At 44.1% G+C, this 18,336-nt stretch overlaps 1 protein-coding gene across 1 annotated transcript in view; it reads right to left on the bottom strand.

The window, feature by feature from the left end:
- SV2C (synaptic vesicle glycoprotein 2C) overlaps nucleotides 1–15,066 on the bottom strand; it is a 231,303-nt gene extending 216,237 nt beyond the window's left edge. Inside the window, exon 1 of the mRNA XM_045495986.1 lies at nucleotides 14,709–15,066. The gene's annotated coding sequence lies outside the window, so the exon portion shown is untranslated. The remainder of the gene's footprint in view (nucleotides 1–14,708) is intronic.
- Between the last annotated feature and the right edge of the window lie 3,270 nt (nucleotides 15,067–18,336).

The following is an 18,336-nucleotide window of genomic DNA, read 5'->3' as shown; positions in this document are numbered from 1 at the left end:
CTTCTTTCTTCTAAGATTCTCCTGTTCCTACCCATCATGAATTGAGATTAGAGAGCATGGTAAAAACTCATGCCTTCACAGCCCAAGTCTTCACACAGCTTGCATTTTGGGGGAGCCTTGGAAGTAGAATTATGATAGAGGCTTGTATATTTTCTATAGACACACCATTTCTGTAAGCAAGTCCAGGTCATACACGACCCTCTTCACAACTACTGCTAGAGAGAGAATAATGTGGTAATCTTCACAAAAAGAGCATGCTCCCTTCAGAAACAATGCCAAAATGGAAGAGCCCTCTCTGTTACAACTTGCCCCTTCTAATCCAGAAATAGAAATCTGCTTACTACACGTGACACTAAAATGTAGAGAATCTAGAGCAGTCCAACAACACCTAGCAGTAACATATATTTTCAATGCCTTGTTAAATAATTTTCATAGATAAAATAACCCACCTGCACACATCAACTTAAAATAACTATGCAATGCCCTAACAGTGACAAGGAGAAATAGACTAAATAATAAAATAGGTTTTTAAATATGAAATGTTCCACTGTAACAATTCTAGAATACAGAATAAAGACATGAATTGCTTGCTTCTAAATGTATAATCACCAGGGGGCCTGGGTGGCTCAGTCAGTCAAGTGTCCAACTCTTGATCTTGGCTCAGGTCATAATCTCACAATTTGTGAGTTTGAGCCCATGTCCAGCTCTGTGCTGACAGCGTGGAGCCTGCTTGGGTTTCTCTCTCTCCCTCTCTCTCTGCCCCTTCCCTGATCATGCTCTCTCTCTCTCTCTCTCTCAAAATAAATGAATAAACTTTAAAAAATGTATAGGGGTGCCTGGGTGGCTAAGTCGGTAAAGTGTCCAACTTTGGCTCAGGTCATGATCTCAGGGCTTGTGGGTTCAAGCCTCCCTGTTGGACTCTGTGCTGACAGCTCAGAACCTAGACCCTGCTTCGGATTCTGTCTCCCTCTCTTTCCACCCCTCTCCCACCCACATCCTGTCTCTCTCTCAAAAATAAATAAACACTAAAAAAATAATTTAAAAGCTGTAATAATCAAGACAGTATGGTACTGGCACAAAAACAGACACTCAGATCAATGGAACAGAATAGAGAACCCAGAAATGGACCCACAAGTATACGGCCAACTAATCTTTGACAAAGCAGTAAAGAATCCAATGGAATAAAGACAGTCTCTTCAGCAAGTGGTGCTGGGAAAACTGGACAGCAACATGCAGAAAAATGAATCTGGACCATTTCTTACACCATACACACACAAAAAAAAAACTCAACATGGATGAAAGACCTAAATGTAAGACAAGAAGCCATCAAAATCCTCGAGGAGAAAACAGGCAAAACCTCTTTGATCTTGGCCACAGCAACTTCTTACTCAACATGTCTCCAGAGGCAAGGGAAACAAAAGCAAAAATGAACTATTGGGACCGCATCAAGATAAAAAGCTTATGCACAGCAAAGGAAACAGTCGGCAAAACTAAAAGGCAACCAACAGAATGGGAGAAAATATTTGCAAATGACATATCAGATACAGGGTTAGTATCCAAAACCTATCAAGAATTTAACAAACTCAACACCAAAAAAACAAATAATCTAGTGAAGAAATGGGCAAAAGTCATGAATAGACACTTCTCCAAAGAAGACATCCAGATGGCCAACCGACACATGAAAAAATGCTCAATTTCACTCATCATCAAGGAAATACAAATCAAAACCACAATGAGATGCCACCTCACACCTGTCAGAATGGCTAACATTAACAACTCAGGCAACAACAGATGTTGGCAAGGATGTGGAGAAAGAGGATCTCTTTTGCATTGTTGGTGGGAATGCAAACTGGTGCAGCCACTCTGGAAAACAGTATGGAGGGTCCTCAAAAAATTAAAAATAGAACTACCCTACAGTCCAGTAACTGCAACTAGGTATTTATCCAAGGGATACAGGTATGCTGTTTCAAACGGGCACATGCACCCCAATGTTTATAGCAGCATTATCAACAATAGCCAAAGTATGGAAAGAGCCCAAATGTCCATCAAAGGATGAATGGATAAAGAAGATGTGGTACATATATACAATGGAGTATGACTCGGCAATCAAAAAGAAGGAAATCTTGCCATTTGCAACTATGCGGATGGAACTGGAGGGTATTATGCTGAGCGAAATTAGAGAAAGACAAATATCATATGACTTCACTCATATGAGGACTTTAAGAGACAGAACAGATGAACACAAGGGAAGGGAAGGGAAGCAAAAATAATATAAAAACAGGGAGGGGGACAAAATATAAGAGACTCTTAAATATGGAGAACAAACAGTGGGTTATTGGAGGGATTGTGGGAGGGGGGATGGTCTAAATGGATAAGGGGCATTAAGGAATCTACTCCTGGAATCATTGTTGCACTATATGCTAACTAACTTGGATGTAAATTTAGAAAATAAAATAAAAACAAAATATAAAAAAATAATAATTTTAAAAAATGTGTAATCACCATGAATGTAACAAACACCCATGGAGATAAATACAGGTGTGCTTAGTAGCAACTTAAATATCACAACTAGTGTGTGTTACTACTGGTGACATGATTGTTGGAAATGATGAGCAACTCTTGGTAAGATTTTATTTTTTATTCGTATGTATGTATGTATTTAATGTTTATTCTTGCGAGAGAAGGGGACAGAACGTGACGGGGGAGGCACAGAGAGAGAGGGAGACACAGAATCAAAAACAGGCTCCAGGCTCTCCATTGTCAGCACAGAGTCTGACAGGGGCTTGAACTCACGGACCATGAGATTATGACCTGAGCCACCCAGGCACCCCAACTCTTGGTAAGATTTTAAATAAAACAGATTGTAGTCTTCCCTTGATTTATAAGTAGTTTCACTCAAGGAAAATACGTTATATAAAAAATTATGCAAAAAATACTTGTGTTTAACAGAAGAAGTTCTAGACCTAAGTTATTAGAAATGCAATTTTCACTTAAATGGCTGGCTGAAGGAACACGGGAAAGTTGTGCAGTATGTGAGGCAATGCTCTGTTAAGTGGAACTGTCCTATGCATTATATGTTTTTGGTCAGTGGAATATGGGTTGAAGTGACATGCACTGTTTTTGACTCTAGACTTAAGAGGCATCACATGTTTCCGTTCATTTTTCTTGTACTTCTATCATCCCCATGCAAAAAATATGAACTGGATAGCCAATTACTCCAAGTAGAATTAAAGACCTGAACCTAACCTGTACCTTGGGTAAAATCTAGCAAAGCTCAACAGAAATTAGCCTGCCAATCCACAGATGCACAGGCAAAAAGATATTGCTTTAAGTTACTAACTTTTGGAGTAGTCAGTTAGGTACCATGATGTAGCAATAAATGTCTGATTTGTCAAATGAGATTTTCTTTTTTATTCTCCCCAGCATAAGTGAGGCAAGTATGGTTAAAGGAGGAATAGAAAAATTAGTAAGAAATTCATAATGTTGGGGTGCCTGGATGGCTCATTCGGTTACGCATCCAACTCTCGATTTCAGCTCAGGTCATGATATCATGGTTTGTGGTATCAAGCCCAGAGTCAGTCTCTGTGCTCTCTCTCAAAATAAATAAACTTAAAAAAAATTAAATTTATAATGTTGGACAGGGAGTATATGGATAATAGGAAAAAGAAGGAATGGGTGCCATCCAGGGAAAAGGTAAAAGTTAAACAGCACTGTATAAATACATGATATTGAACCACTAGCTACATGAGTTGCTGGGATATAGAAAAACCCTCCAACAAACCATGCCAATGTGTATTTCATGAGTTTTCTCCCCTACAATCACCTTCAAAGGATGAAATCTGCAGTCGGCCATTGCCTGACAGATCCATGTACAGGCAGGCAGGGATGGAATAAGAATTGAATAAGGTTTAAGTTTTCACTAAATAAAACCCTTGTCATCAAAATTCAAACCATGGCTCATTTATCTGTTCAGATTCTAAACACATAGACACTAAATAACCAGTAGATGTACATCAAGCCCATGGGTATTTCATTTTTATCAACATGTTTGCTTTCAACAAAATTGGAATCTCCCCTAAACCTGGCTTATATAATTTAGATATTTTAAAAATTACCTAAGTGTATCGGTAATTCTATCTAGTTACTAATATTCTGATATTATCAGGGCTGTTATTTAATAGTAAATAAAAGAAATAATGAGTTTTAAAATTTGTGAATAACCACAGGCAATGATTCCATGTTCAAATGATACAAGAATGCATTTTAAATAATTTATATGCATTTTTAATAATCTACAATGCCACATGATCCTGAAGTTTCTAGAATCTATACAAAAAAATGATAGGAGTATCCAAAGCAATGAAGAAAATACAATTAAATACAAGAATCACAGAGTTCACAAAATAAAAACAAACCAGTGATTCATAAATAACTATGCAATAAATTTGACAATCTGGATAAAATTGACAAATTTCTTTTTACTTAAATGCAGTTTACTAAAACTGACATAAGAAGAAATAGAAATCTGGAGCCTTTATCTATTAAAAAGAAATTATTTTGTTCCCCAGAAGAGTGGGGAACAAATCAGGGACTGTTTTCTCTGCCTCTGGCATCTTGGGGACTGAGACTTTAGGCATCTGGGGATAGCATCAGGACATTCCCATGTCCATCAGCAGTGATTAGGCTCTGCCAAGCAGTTTCCCAGATGCTGGGCATGAAAAAAAAAAATGGGTATCTGAGCAGGACAGGGAGAGCTGCATTTAAGCATCTCCAGAGGACTGAGGTCAGGATAGTGGAAGAGGCTTATGATTGGAAAGGACATGCAAGGAGTTTCTGAGGTGTGGGAGCCATCCCTATCATGATCTGGGTATTGGTTAAAGATATGTGTTCAGTTTGTTAAAATCAATTCAGCTATACACTTTTAATATGTAGAGTTTTGTCTCTGTATATTATACTTGAATTTAAAAGGCTTAATAATTATTTAAAATACGTTCAGTCCCTATGTGTCCAGCACCTGGAGTTACAAAGATCTCAATGACTTGGTCTCTTAAGGTTCAAGGGGCCCAGAATCTAGGAAAACACGTGTAGAGAGGCTACAATGACAAAATGTGAGAAGCACTCGAGAGACGTGGCTGCAAAGGGACTGGAAGAAACAAAGAAAGGGGCCTGAATTCTGTCATGGAGGGAGATGGATGAAGTTTTAAGCTGAGGCTTGAAGGGCAGGTAGGAGTCTTTTCCATGAGTGGGTATATGTTGGATGGGGGGGGGGAAGGTACATTAGGACATTCCAAACCCATGGAAGGGAAGATAAAAATTGTCCATCTCCAATCTCATCAAATATACAACCACAGTAGGATGAGAAATGTCCCTAAAAGCAAAACATTTGAGTAGTAATACTGGCTTTTGACAGCTACTAGACACATAAGATTTATTGAGAATGGAGGTGGGGGGATGGAGGAGAGGTCCTCAGCTCTAATAACCTAAGTCAGCAAAGAGTAGTTCTTCTCAGTGGCCAGTGTACTGAGTTTATAGGCGAGTTCCCTTTTTTCATTCAAAATGAAAACAGCTTTATTGAGCACCAAAATAATCCCTGTCCTCACAACTTCAACTACCTTCTTGTATTATGAACTAAAACAAAACAGAACAAAACAAACGTGGCACTGTGTTTTAGCCACTAAAAGATTAATAACTAGACCTATTTAAGAAACATCATCACAGAGGCATCTCGAAATTAATTTTTACCAACTTTACTAATGCCTTACTTACAGAGTAATATGTAATTATTGCTAAAAACTCAAGTAATTCAATTGTTTCTGATTTTTCACTACCACAAACAAAATGCATAAAACATCCTGTGCAAAATGCTGACCATTTATCTTAATATTCTGATACTTCTGAGCATGTCTGAAAGGGAGGGACTCAGAAATTCCCAGGAAAGAGCTCAGTCCAAACTGAAGGCAATCTGAGACCCACTAGTCATGGTCTCAGGACAATGGGCTGGAGTGGAAAAGGACAGTTGATTGTGAATACAGGACGCCATGTCCTCTGCAGTGTTTCTCACCAGCCCCATATATTCACATATTCTCTAAACTCTCCAGGGACGTAAAGAGCACATGTAGTGTCAGCAGCTTCTACAACACTGGAGCCAGGGCACTGGGCAGTGGGGAGTATGCGGCACAACACTGAGGTGATGCTACTGCAGGGAAATAGGGACAAGGACCACAGGAATGATCCCTGACGACTCAAAGAAATAGTGAAGAATCTTTACAGCAGACTGGGAATCCACAATTGGGATAGGAATAGAGCCAGGAAAATGACTGTGGCTGCTAGCGTGGATCTGTATTTCTGCCTCCACATTGATGTGGCCAAGAGGAAACCCCAGTGACAGATTTAACTGGATACTTCAAAAATAATAAACTTTCTATTTAAATTACTTTTGGGTTCAACACAGCTCATAATGTGTTTCATGTGCATTAACTGGAGCAGGCTGTCACATGGTGAAAACAGTAATAGTGTGAGGGCAAACACGACAGGAGCCCAGTGGAATTATTAGAATGTCACTTCTCAAATACAAACACACGTAAGCACAAAAATTGTAAAAAAAAAAAAGAAAAAATGGCATGGTTAGAGCTACTAAAAAGTAATATTTAAATGAGTATATTTTAAAACAAGCTAGTCAGAGCTTGAAATGACAAAGTGGGTCACCTTCTCTACCCACTGCCAAAATGCATGGCCGTTCCCTGCTGCAAAGGCTCCCGGGCTGTGTGACTCAGCTGGGTGATTTAAAGCAAAGAACATACATCTCTGATATTTCTCTTAGAAAAATTTTAACCTTCCCCCCACCATGGTCACTATTTCGTGTGGATCTGCAGATTTAAAAACTTGAATATAGGTGGAGATGAAGTCTAAAGCACATTGTTCCTGGTGTTCCCACAAAGGCAGACCTAGAACTTGAAGCTGTGATCCCTCAGCAACTGCTCGAGCAGTGGCAGGGAGGGAATGTCCATGGAAATGACCAAAGAATGGGAGAACTAAAGCTAATTCTTTAAAGGCTCTTGATGCTCACTCAAAGGTTTAGACCACACTGGATGGTTGTAAATGTGAAGACAGTCATGGTGTACTAGAAAAGACACTGATCTTGGTTCAGCCAATTATAAACCATGTAAGTGAGGAAAATCACAAGTTCCCTGAGGCCAAGGGTCATTATGAAGACTATAATGCTCCCCATGCATGTGCTAAATACAAACATGCATAGGTTACCAGTATTAGCTACATAATGACCTTGTATTCAAAAAATTTCAAGAGGTGATGGCAGAGCATAAACCAAACACAGGGCCTTTCTGAACATGAGGCACCATGTGACCATGTAGGTCAAAGGCCAATGAAGCCAGCCCTTGGGTGTTACTGTTCCAGAGATGTGTTCTTCTTGAGAACAGGACCTTTGTAACTGCACAGCAGAATCTCCAGAGTACCTTGAATTTGGTAAATATTCGGGAAACATTTGATGACTTACAGAATCACATTATAATAAAAAGGTTGTGGGATCTCACACATTAAGAAGGAATACTTTCATTTTACAAAAAACAAAAAACAAAAAAACACACTGATTGAAGAGAAAAAACTTTTACGGTACAGTGCCTGCAAAGTAACATGCTAGGAAATGTACGTATGTTTTCCCTACTTAACCTTTTCACACAATCCTAAAAAAGACATATAAACATCAACTTTTCACAGCTTAAGAAATCAAGGCTCTAAAGAGTTTAAGACATTTGTCCACAGCTACACCAGTTTTGTTAAACAGTTCATTAAGTCATCTGATAATATTTCCTGAGCTCTTACTAAGCTCCAGACACTGGCTTAGACACTAGGGATAAACAACAAGACAAAACCACAACCTATCCCTGATCCTGTCCTTGGCCTCCTGGAGTGTACAGTTCAGTTGGGAGAGACAGGCATTAATGAAACAACCTCACTTTAAAAAAAGAAAGAGCAAAATTAATGAGCTTTATAAATAGAGTTGCCAGATTCAGCAAGTAAAAATACAGGATGCCCAGATAAATGTAAACTTTATATAAACAACAGATAACATTTTAATGTAAGTATGCCCCAAGCAACATTTGATTAAGAAATTGTTTGTTAATCTGAATTCAAATTCACTGAGTATCCTGTTTTTCTCCAACAATCTTATCTAGAAAGAAAAGAGAATCGTGGGAGAAGAGAGAATTTTCACCTCCCAAGAGAGGGTTGGGAGGCTGCCCCAGAAAGGGAAGATGACTAAGGTCTGAAGAGCATAAGGAGTCAATAGGGTGAAGGTAGGATAGAGTAGGTCATTGGGAGGCTGAAGTCTGAAGGTTGCTAGATTGGGAGAGGTTTGGAGGTCAAGCAAAATGAGGCTACAGACTTGAGCAGGGGCCAGACCATCCAGAGCCTTGAAGGCCATGCTAAGGTTGTCAGCCTTCTGCCACCAGACCAACCTTTCATATACGCTGCTCCTTCTGCCTATGCTCTTTCTTCTGATGCCATCTGCATAACCGTCTCCACAGAGTTCTTTCCAACCACCCATCTTGCTCACTCCGCCTCTGACCCCTACCACAGAAGTTAGTCATCTCTAAGTCTGTCTTGCTAGCCAGAAGGCGACTTCTCTCAGAGCTTCGAGGAGAGACTCAATAAATACTGAAGAGAACAACACAACTTACAAAGCCCACGTGTTCTGGGTCCCTGCCATACTGTCAGGTACTCATTCCAGTACCCCTGCAAGTGTAGATCCCTGGTGATGACATATAACCCACTTGTCAAAGCTTGATAAACAGCATATTCTGGGCCCACCCACAGAACTACTCGCTTAGAACGTCTAGGATGAAGCTCGGACCTCTCCACTTAAATAAGCATGTCAGGAAAGTATGATACACAGGGCAACTGAGAACCATCGGTCTATTTGGCTATACTAGGATTCTAATTCATAGGATTTTTTTTTTTTTTAATTTTTTTTTCAACGTTTATTTATTTTTGGGACAGAGAGAGACAGAGCATGAATGGGGGAGGTGCAAAGAGAGAGGGAGACACAGAATCGGAAACAGGCTCCAGGCTCCGAGCCATCAGCCCAGAGCCCGACGCGGGGCTCGAACTCACGGACCGCGAGATCGTGACCTGGCTGAAGTCGGACGCTTAACCGACTGCGCCACCCAGGCGCCCCTTCATAGGATTTTTAAAGAGCAGCAAATAACAAGAAAAAGCACTTGGTCTAATTAGTCATAAATCTCACTGTGCTCCGGAATTATAAGAGGGCACAGTGCTATGAGAAGACTAAAGCCCATTAGTATAGTTCTTAGTTGCCAGTCGTAATCATTTGTAGTACAAAGTGTCCACAGGAAATGACACAGCAGGCATGGTATACACTGGGTGCTCAACAGAAAGCATTTAAAATGTGTCATGTTAGGGGCACGTAGCTGGGTGGGTAGAGCGTGTGACTCTGTCTCAGGGTTGTGAGTTCAAGCACCACGCTGGGTGTAGAGATTACTTAAAAATAAAATCTTTAACTAAAATAAATTTCTCATATTAAATTCAACTGAATATCTGCTCTACTGAGATCAGTGAACTGAGATTACAATTTTTCAAAATTGGCCTTTTAAAAATGTTTTAGCCCATACCATAATGGCATAATACAAAATCTAACAGATCAATTATTCTACAAAAACAGAGCCCACGTCTCCATGTAAAATTGGAACATGAGTTAATAAAAAACACTTCTTATATTCTACTTATAAGCAAAGTTCAAATTTAAAATATAACTCATCAATGGATAAAGAAGATGTGGTATATATAAACAATGGGATATCACTCAGCCATAAAAAAGAATGAAATCTCACCATTTGCAACAACATGGATGGATCCAACTGGTATAATGAAAAGTGAAATAAGTCAGAGAAAGACAAATACTACCTGATTTCACTCAAACGTGGAATTTAAGAAACAAAATAAATGAACAAGAGACAGAAAGCAGACTCTTAGATATAGCGAACTGGTGGTTACCAGAAGAGAGGTGGGTAGAGGGATGGGTGAGAGAGGTGAAGGGGATTAAGGGTACACTTATCTTGGGGTGCATGGGTGGCTCAGTCAATTAAGTGCCAGACTCTTGGTTTCAGCTCAGGTCATAATCTCATGGTTCATGAGTTCGAGCCTCCTGTCAGGCTCCATGCTCATGGTGTGGAACCTGCTTGGGATTCTTGCGCTCTCCCTCTCTCTCTGGCCCTCCTCTGCTCTCTCTCTCTCTCAAAATAAATAAATAGACTTAAAAAATTTTTAAAAAGTATATTTATCACGATGAGCACTGAGTAATGCAGAGAATTGTTGAATGACTATATTGTACACCTGAAACTAATATAACACTATGTTAATTATACTGGAATTAAACTTCTTTAAAACAAAAGTCATCATATATTTCTGCATTTCATGGAGGGAAAGAATATTAGAATCAGAAAGTACTAAACCATCCAATCCACTGCTCTCCTTTTTTTAAATTGTATTTATTTATTTTTAATATGAAATTTATTGTCAAATTGGTTTCCATACAACACCAGTGTTCATCCCAACAAGTGTCCTCCTCAATACCCATCAACCACCCTCCCCTCCTTCCCACCCCCCATCAACCCTCAGTTTATTCTCAGTTTTTAAGAGTCCCTTATGGTTTGGCTCCCTCCCTCTCTAATTTTTTTTCCTTTCCCTCCCCCATGGTTTTCTGTTAAGTTTCTCAGGATCCACATAAGAGTGAAAACATATGGTGTCTGTCTTTGTCTGTATGGCTTATTTCACTTAGCATAACACGCTCCAGTTCCATCCACGTTGCTACAAAGGGCCATATTTCATTCTTTCTCGTTGCCACGTAGTACTCCATTGTGTATATAAACCACAATTTCTTTATCCATTCATTAGTTGATGGACATTTAGGCTCTTTCCATACTTTGGCTATTGTTGAGAGTGCTGCTATAAAAATTGGGGTACAAGTGCCCCTATGCCTCAGTACTCCTGTATCCCTTGGGTAAATTCCTAGCAGTGCTATTGCTGGGTCATAGGGTAGTTCTATTTTTAATTTTTTGAGGAACCTCCACACTGTTTTCCAGAGTGGCTGCGCCAGTTTGCATTCCCACCAACAGTGCAAGAAGGTTCCCGTTTCTCCATATCCTCCTCAGCAACTATAGTCTCCTGATTTGTTCATTTTACCCACTCTGACTGGAGTGAGGTGGTATCCGAGTGTGGTTTTGATTTGGATTTCCCTGATGAGGAGTAATGTTGTTCACTGCTCTCCTTTTATTTCATATTCTTCAATTCTCCCCAACAGAGGAAGAGATGATGATATGCAACGCGCACCAAGTGTCCCTGATTACAAGGGGTGTTCGTGATAAAAGCAAATGGTGTCTTTATGCCCCATTAAGACATATTTCCAGCAAGGATAAATAGTAACTTGACCCCCCGTTGTTATTTCAGCTGTGTCAAATAAAGAAGCTCCAAATTCACTGCAACACTTACACTGGTTGCTCAATAAGGCTGGAATTGAAAAAGGCAAATCAAAACCAAAAACAATTTAGCAATGTTGTACCAAAGATACACACAGATGGGGGGCCTGCCTCTCTTAGGTTTACTGACAGACTTAATCTAAATGACAAGTTTGTGTTAAATGGGTAACGATATACATGTTGTAAACCATGGGTCAGACAAAACCCACAGCATAAGGAATCAAGAGGCACTGGTGAATCATAGGTTTTCCCTTGATACAGTGCAAAGAATAAAAAGGGCATTTTAACTTTAACCATTCATAGCTATCTACCATTACGTCTGAGTCACATGAATAACAGCATTGTGAATGGCTAGGACGGCATTTTGACAAATCAGATGTTTTTATTCTTGAAATATATCATCAGGAAGTTTACATTAGAGTAAGAGATAATATCCCTAATAACGGGAAATGGATTTTCTGGGACTTGTGGTCACATGATATATTGCACATTATGATACTCTTTGTGGTAATCTTCCTAAGGGTGGAAACTGCTTCCTGTTGTCTGAGGCACCTTCCACACTTAAAGAATATGATTGGGTTAATTGTGAGCAGAATTTTTACCTAAAAGCTCTTAGGCTAGTCTGCTGCTGGGACCAAAGACGCTACTTTTACTGTCATTGGGTCATGGAACATAAATTTGCTGTCTCTACTACATTACCAAAGACACACAGATACAGTCCAGAGCTTTCTTTTTTTTCCCCTCCTCCTCCAGACAGCAGCTAATGGCATCTGATTTTATATAAGACTGTTAGGAAAAGTCTATTGTCTGCGTTTGCAGACATTGAAGGCTAAATTTCATTAAAGGAACAGCAGTGGTGAATGTCTCCAGAATTTTTAAAAAGATAAAATTAAATGGACTGTGTTTCATAATATTTTCCATTCATAGAGAATTTGTAGGCCCAGATCTCTCAGAGACCATCATCTTTTGTCCCCAAAACAACTTTGTAAGAAGAGCTAGTCTGAGCTATTTTTCACACTTCCTAAATGTGCAGAATGAATCCAAGAGGGTAAGTCCCTAGTCTCAGGTGATAGGATACTTGGGAAAGTGGGGACTAAGATTTCTGCCGCTGGGCTCTTTGATGACTGCTTCTCTGTTTTCCTCCCTTCCTTCCCTCCACCTCCCGCGCTTTGAATCCTTTCGACAAGCATACTGCAGATTTGGACTCATTCTGCAGAGCCAACAGAAACACCTTTGCCATGAGGTCTCCAGCAAGTGGGGTCTTTTTGAAAAATAGTAATAAAATGAAACACGGATTAGGCTTTTTATGTTTTACCGGGATTATGCTTTCCTAGTACTGCTTTCAACACACATTTTTATGTCATAAAAGAGGAATGCGGCACACTGTTTTGCAAGCCATTCTCAAGCCCCACTTAGAGGCCTGGTCTCCTGACAAAACTGCGGAAGAACGGTGAAGGAGTGGGTGCGCACTACCGAATCTCATGAACCTCAGCATCGAAGCTTTCCGAGGAAAACCTGCCACGAGCACGAGGCCTTTCGGAACTTGCCGGAACTTGCCACAGAAAAACGAGTGAACGACAGAGATTAATGCGAAATTCTTTTCCAGGATTAAGGCTAAGAATTAAACTGAAACAACTTTCTCGCGCTGACAGTCAACTCAATATTTAGGAAGGAGGGCTAGCGAGAGAGGAGGCCATCGGGACATCCCTGCTGCGGCTCCTCAAAAGACGCCCCATCTTTTGGATCCCCCGGGGAGCGCCTGGCCGCTGCGGAGCCTTCCCGGCACTGCAGCGCATTGCGGAGCGGAGGGCCGCCCGCAGACCCGGCCCTGCTGGGCTTTCCTCGCCGCCCCCGCCGCAGTGCCCCCCTGCATCCCCGCTGCCCCGCCCGGTGGGCGCTGTCTGCGCCGGGTACGCTGCCGAGCATCCTTCACCGGGGAGCCGTTGACGCACACACGCGCGCTCCCAGACCGAGACTCGGCCGCCTGCCCTCCAGCCCCCACCCCCCCCCCGCCCCTAGTGGGTCTGCATTTGCATCACTCGCACACGTAGTGGGTGACGTGAGCGCCCCCCCGCGCCCGCTCGCGCCATCCAGGCGGCCCCTCCCGCCCCTGTGACTCAGCCCCTCCCCCTCCACCCCCGCGCGCCCGGCGCCTGAGTTCCCCTCACGCCCCCAGCAAGGCTCCAGGTTGCGCATCTCCCGTGGGGTGCCCGCTGCTCTACAAGTTCATCACCATGTTCCGCAACCTTCGTGGGCCCAGCCCCAGGGGTCCCCGCGACAAGCCAGAGAAAAGTCTTTCCAGTTCTAGAACCCAGGCGGAGGGGAAAGAGTCTGCGAATTGAAAGAGTCAAATGGGTTGGGTGATCGCCGCCACAGCGCTCACCACCACCTGAGATGACCCCGGTAGCTTGTTTACGGGTGATAGCCCCTCTCCGGCAATAAGCCTCAAGCCAGTAGGTCTATTTAGCCGCACCTGGAGCACAGTAGGCGCTCGGTAGGTTTTTGCTGAATGAAGGCGTAGTGTATGTAATGAAGTGCGGCACTTACAAACAGCCACAGCCCCGTGGGATTCCCTGTTCTCCATCTCTCTCGGGTTCTCGCGCACGGGGGCTTCGGGGACTTCCGTGGAATAGCTTTTTTAAGACTGGGTGTTTCTTTCAGGCTCCCACAGCGCCCAATGCGGCTCTCTCCTCTCTCCCTCCGCCCGCACGTCTGCAGAGGGATCCCCGCCGAAAAGTTGAGCCCAAAGCTGGGGTCGGGGTACAGGCTGGACATCCCGCTGAGGGCTCGAACCCTCTTGTTTGGATTCAGCCTCCCCTTCCCCGTCCAACCACGTAAGCCAACTACGGTGGAGGTCCCCACGGAAGGCGGGCGCGGCTCTCGAATCCCCGCTGGCGCCCACCCGCCTCCCCCGGGGATCCGGACTAAAGTGCGCCTGCCTCCCCTGATCTGTCCTGTGCAACCGGGGGTCACCCCATCTTCTTTACCCCGAATTCCCCGGTCCCGTTCCAGCAAAGGCGACCGACAGGGTAGCACCAGGCACCTGCAACCTCTTCCTCAGGGGCACTCGGGGCGAAGTTGCGCTTCTACAAGGCTGCAAAAAGTTCCCCCACGCTCCAGCGCTCGGCTCCCGGGTCGGGAAGGGAAATTAGGCGGCGGCGGGAAAACCCGCCACCTCTGCCGGGGTCCCTCACTCACCGCTCCAGCCGCCTGGGACCCCTTGCCCTAGGTGGTGTCAGCGCTGCAGCAGCCGCCACGCGGGCGTCGCTCGGGCTCTCTCCCTGGGGCCGCCTCCGTCTGCCACTCTCGCCTGCAGCGCGCGGAGTGGTGACTCCTCTGAGCGTGTCAGCGAAGAAAGGAGGGGCGGGAAAGTGGCTCCGGGCTTGCACGCTGCGGTCCTCCTCCCCCTCCTCCGCCTGCGCCGCCTCCCCGCGGTGCTGCAGTGCCGGGCGGCGGCGTGGTGAGAGTACGAGCGGTGCGCAGGGAGGGAGTCACCGCGCGCGGGGGAGGCTGGAGCGGCTCACGACTCCGTGCGGGGCGGGCTGCCTGGCTCCGGGAAGTCCGGGTGCTGAGGCTTTGCTGCAGCTTGGGCTTGGGGGGAGGGGAGGGGCCACCCCCAAGTGGCAAGTACTTTGGGAGGATTCAAGGCTTCGAGTTTGCTACGGGGGGATAGGAAAGGGCGCCAGTCCTGAATTAGTCCCTGAGTGTGACTCTGCGTGCTGCACTGGGGGCGGCGCCCCTAGTCTGGTCCCGCGAGACAACAAGGAATTCTAGGTGCTGGACCTAGGTGGTGCCACGGGAGAGAGGGTTTGCCGATATTTCTGGGCCTGGGACTGACCTGTTAACGTCAACTCGGCTTCCCGGGAGCTACCTGGGGCTTAAATTGACCAGTCCCTTCATCCTCCGCCTCCACGCTGGCATACAAGTCGAGTGGAAACTTGGGGCACAGCAAGAGCAAACAGGAGGAAACTTTGCTGGGTGTCTGGGGGTCTCCCTAATGCCAGGTGGGGCCAGACATCTGTACCCACAAGCAGACACTCAAAGTGGCCCTTTTGGGGGAAACTACCGAATATTTTAAAAGGAGGGAGGAGGCACGGGAATTCTGCTTGTATTCTCAGTAACACTGGTGTGCTGGAGACCCCACCTCGAGCTTCCCCATTTCGGGGCGGCGGGGTTCGGCGGCTCCGGGAAACCTACCCTGGCGAAGCCATGCCCGAGGCTGGCGCCGCCACCCCGCGGCGACAGAGGAGGGCGTTGCCTTCCGCCGGTCTCGGGCGGCCGCGTCTCGATACTCCCCAGCCCTCCCAACAATCCCCCTCCCCGCATCTCGCGCACTGCCACCCAGACACTGCGAGAAGCTGGGCTTCCCCAAGTCTCTGACCTGCCAGCTCCGCACTCACGTGGAACCAATACAGAGTGGGAAGGGGCTGCACTGGCCGGTGTCCTCCCTAGGATCACTGCTCTCGTGATGGGTGACCCCAAGCAAGACAAAGCGCAGCGCCTGAGCAGGATGCAGTGGGTAGAACTCTCTCTCTCTCTCTCTCTCTCTCTCACACACACACACACACACACACACACACACACACACACACACACACACACGGGCGCGGGCGCGCAGTTTATCTGCCCATGTGCTCTATTCGCGTAAATATGCCTGGATGATTGAATGGATCAGTTTGTGGATATAAATACAAATATTCCATGTACTTGTGCGGGAAAGAAGAGATACCAGGCATCTTGGGCAGCCTCCTGCCCAGGGGAGTTGGTGGGGATGAGATGGTTCAACCCTGAGCTGTGTTGTTACGTGGGCTTTGTGGCTGGGTTGTGTCACCGTGCATGATACTGTGGAGAGAAATAGAGACAATCCTTGGTGGATAACTCTCCCCTCTCTCCATCTCTAGCACTCAAGAACTCTAAGTTGGGATTCCCCTGTCAAACCTACACTTGCTTGGCTATATGGGTCTTTGAAAACCTGCCTGGGTCTTGTTTGGGTTAAAGACTTTGTAGTTTGAAACCGTATGTGGTGTTGTAAAGTGGTTGGGGAAACATGAAAATTAGGGAATGTGCTATTTGCATTTCATGAATCCTTCTACATAGACAAATTATTTAAATTAAATAATTATTTAGGCTAAAAGGATTGTGTTGTTACCATGAGGAGGACACTACACCCCACGGGAATGCCTATAAATCCAGCATTAGAAATGAAATTGTGAAATTTAAAAATTTGTAATTCTTATCCAGATTGCCTATGTATTATTTATAAAACTTTGAGCTCTCAAATGCAGAATGTGCTGGTAATTTCACTGAGTTCCCAAATGGGTAGACACCCTCTTGAGAACCTTCCCCCAAATGTCACACGATAATGGATTATTTCTCCAATGAGAGAAGTTCAGAAAACCGTGAATGGTCAACATTCTTTGTGCTATGCTATCTCTTCCTTCAATTATTTTCCTGTGGAAGATATTCAAAGAAGTGTATAAATTTTTTAGCTGCCAACTTTTCATGTCTTGATGCAGTTGAAGATGGCAGCTCCTGCAGGAAAATTCCCGATTGTGTGTTTTCAAGAAAGGTCCGGTTTAAGACTGGCTTGTGTTGGGAGAGGGTATTTTTATGCTGTGTCTTTGGAGGACAACAAGTATTTTCTCAGGATGATGGGATGCGTAAGTTCTTCAGCTTGCCCCCCAAAGCTGCTCTCATTTTAGGGTCCCACTTGATGTACTCCTTGGCCCCAGGCCTACTGGAGCCAGCATTCAGTATAGTCTTCTTCACACCTTTCTTATAAGGACATGTTTCTTTTTTCCTCCTAAAAACACTTGTCTTGGAGGAGCTAATGGAAAGTAAAGTTACACCTGCCCTGTCCCCACAAAATCCCAGTGCTCTGAAGTTGTTACCATCCTACCTATCTTGAGTTTTATTCCTCGGTGCACTGTCCGGTCATCATGCTAGAAAGTAAGCCATTAAACACACCCAAGGAACATCAAAGATCTGTCTTCACATCTGCAAAGTGGATTCAATAAAAATAACTCATACTAAGTACAGATGCTGTGGTGATTCAATTTGTTAACATATACAAGAAACACTATCCCCATACCTAACACATAGTGGGCACAGAATAAATGTTAATACCGCTTCCCCTTTCAATAGCCAGAGTGAAGTTTTCCCAAGCCTGTGCCTTGGAGTGCTACTCCTGGAAGATGTTCCTACAGGCTCAGAGTAACTAACAGCTGGTTTCCAGAACAGAGACCTCGAAAAAGCCTCATTAACTTGAACCAAGGCTACACAGCTCCAGTTTTCCTCACCTTCATCATCAGGGGTCATAATGAGGCACAGACACCCTTCTTACCCCCAGTGCTCACAGCTTCCCCAAAACTCTAGGTCTTGAGTCTACCAATGTTAATCTCATTAAGCCCTTAATGCCTATTTATTTTGGTTACCACATTAGCTCTGGAACCTCAAGTGTGTTTCTCATCTCTTACATTTTAACGTTCATAAGACTTAGCACATCCTAGATGTCCCTTTTCCCTTATCCAGCTCCTGAAACTTTCTGTCTGTTTCTGGAATGCACAATCCACCACTAGCAAAATGCTCTATATGTCCAGCCTCTTCTCTTAAGTTTCCCTTTACTTCCTGCTCTGATCCTCTCCCTAGAGATGCTGCTTCCACAAACTTCTCAAGTGATGACTGGTTTTTTTTTTCTCCAGCTCTTACATCACTGTGTCAGGAGGTAAGAAGGTGGTGTCCTTCTCATTCCTCATTGCTGCTTCCAGAACATCGTACATCCCTTCTCCTTAGACCTATAGCTTTGAATCTCATGTCATCGGGTTAT

This window comes from Leopardus geoffroyi, chromosome A1 (assembly GCF_018350155.1).
Source record: "Leopardus geoffroyi isolate Oge1 chromosome A1, O.geoffroyi_Oge1_pat1.0, whole genome shotgun sequence".
Taxonomy (NCBI): Eukaryota; Metazoa; Chordata; class Mammalia; order Carnivora; family Felidae; genus Leopardus; species Leopardus geoffroyi.
Note: the sequence above shows the minus strand (reverse complement) of the source record. Positions and strands in the feature narration are given on the sequence as shown.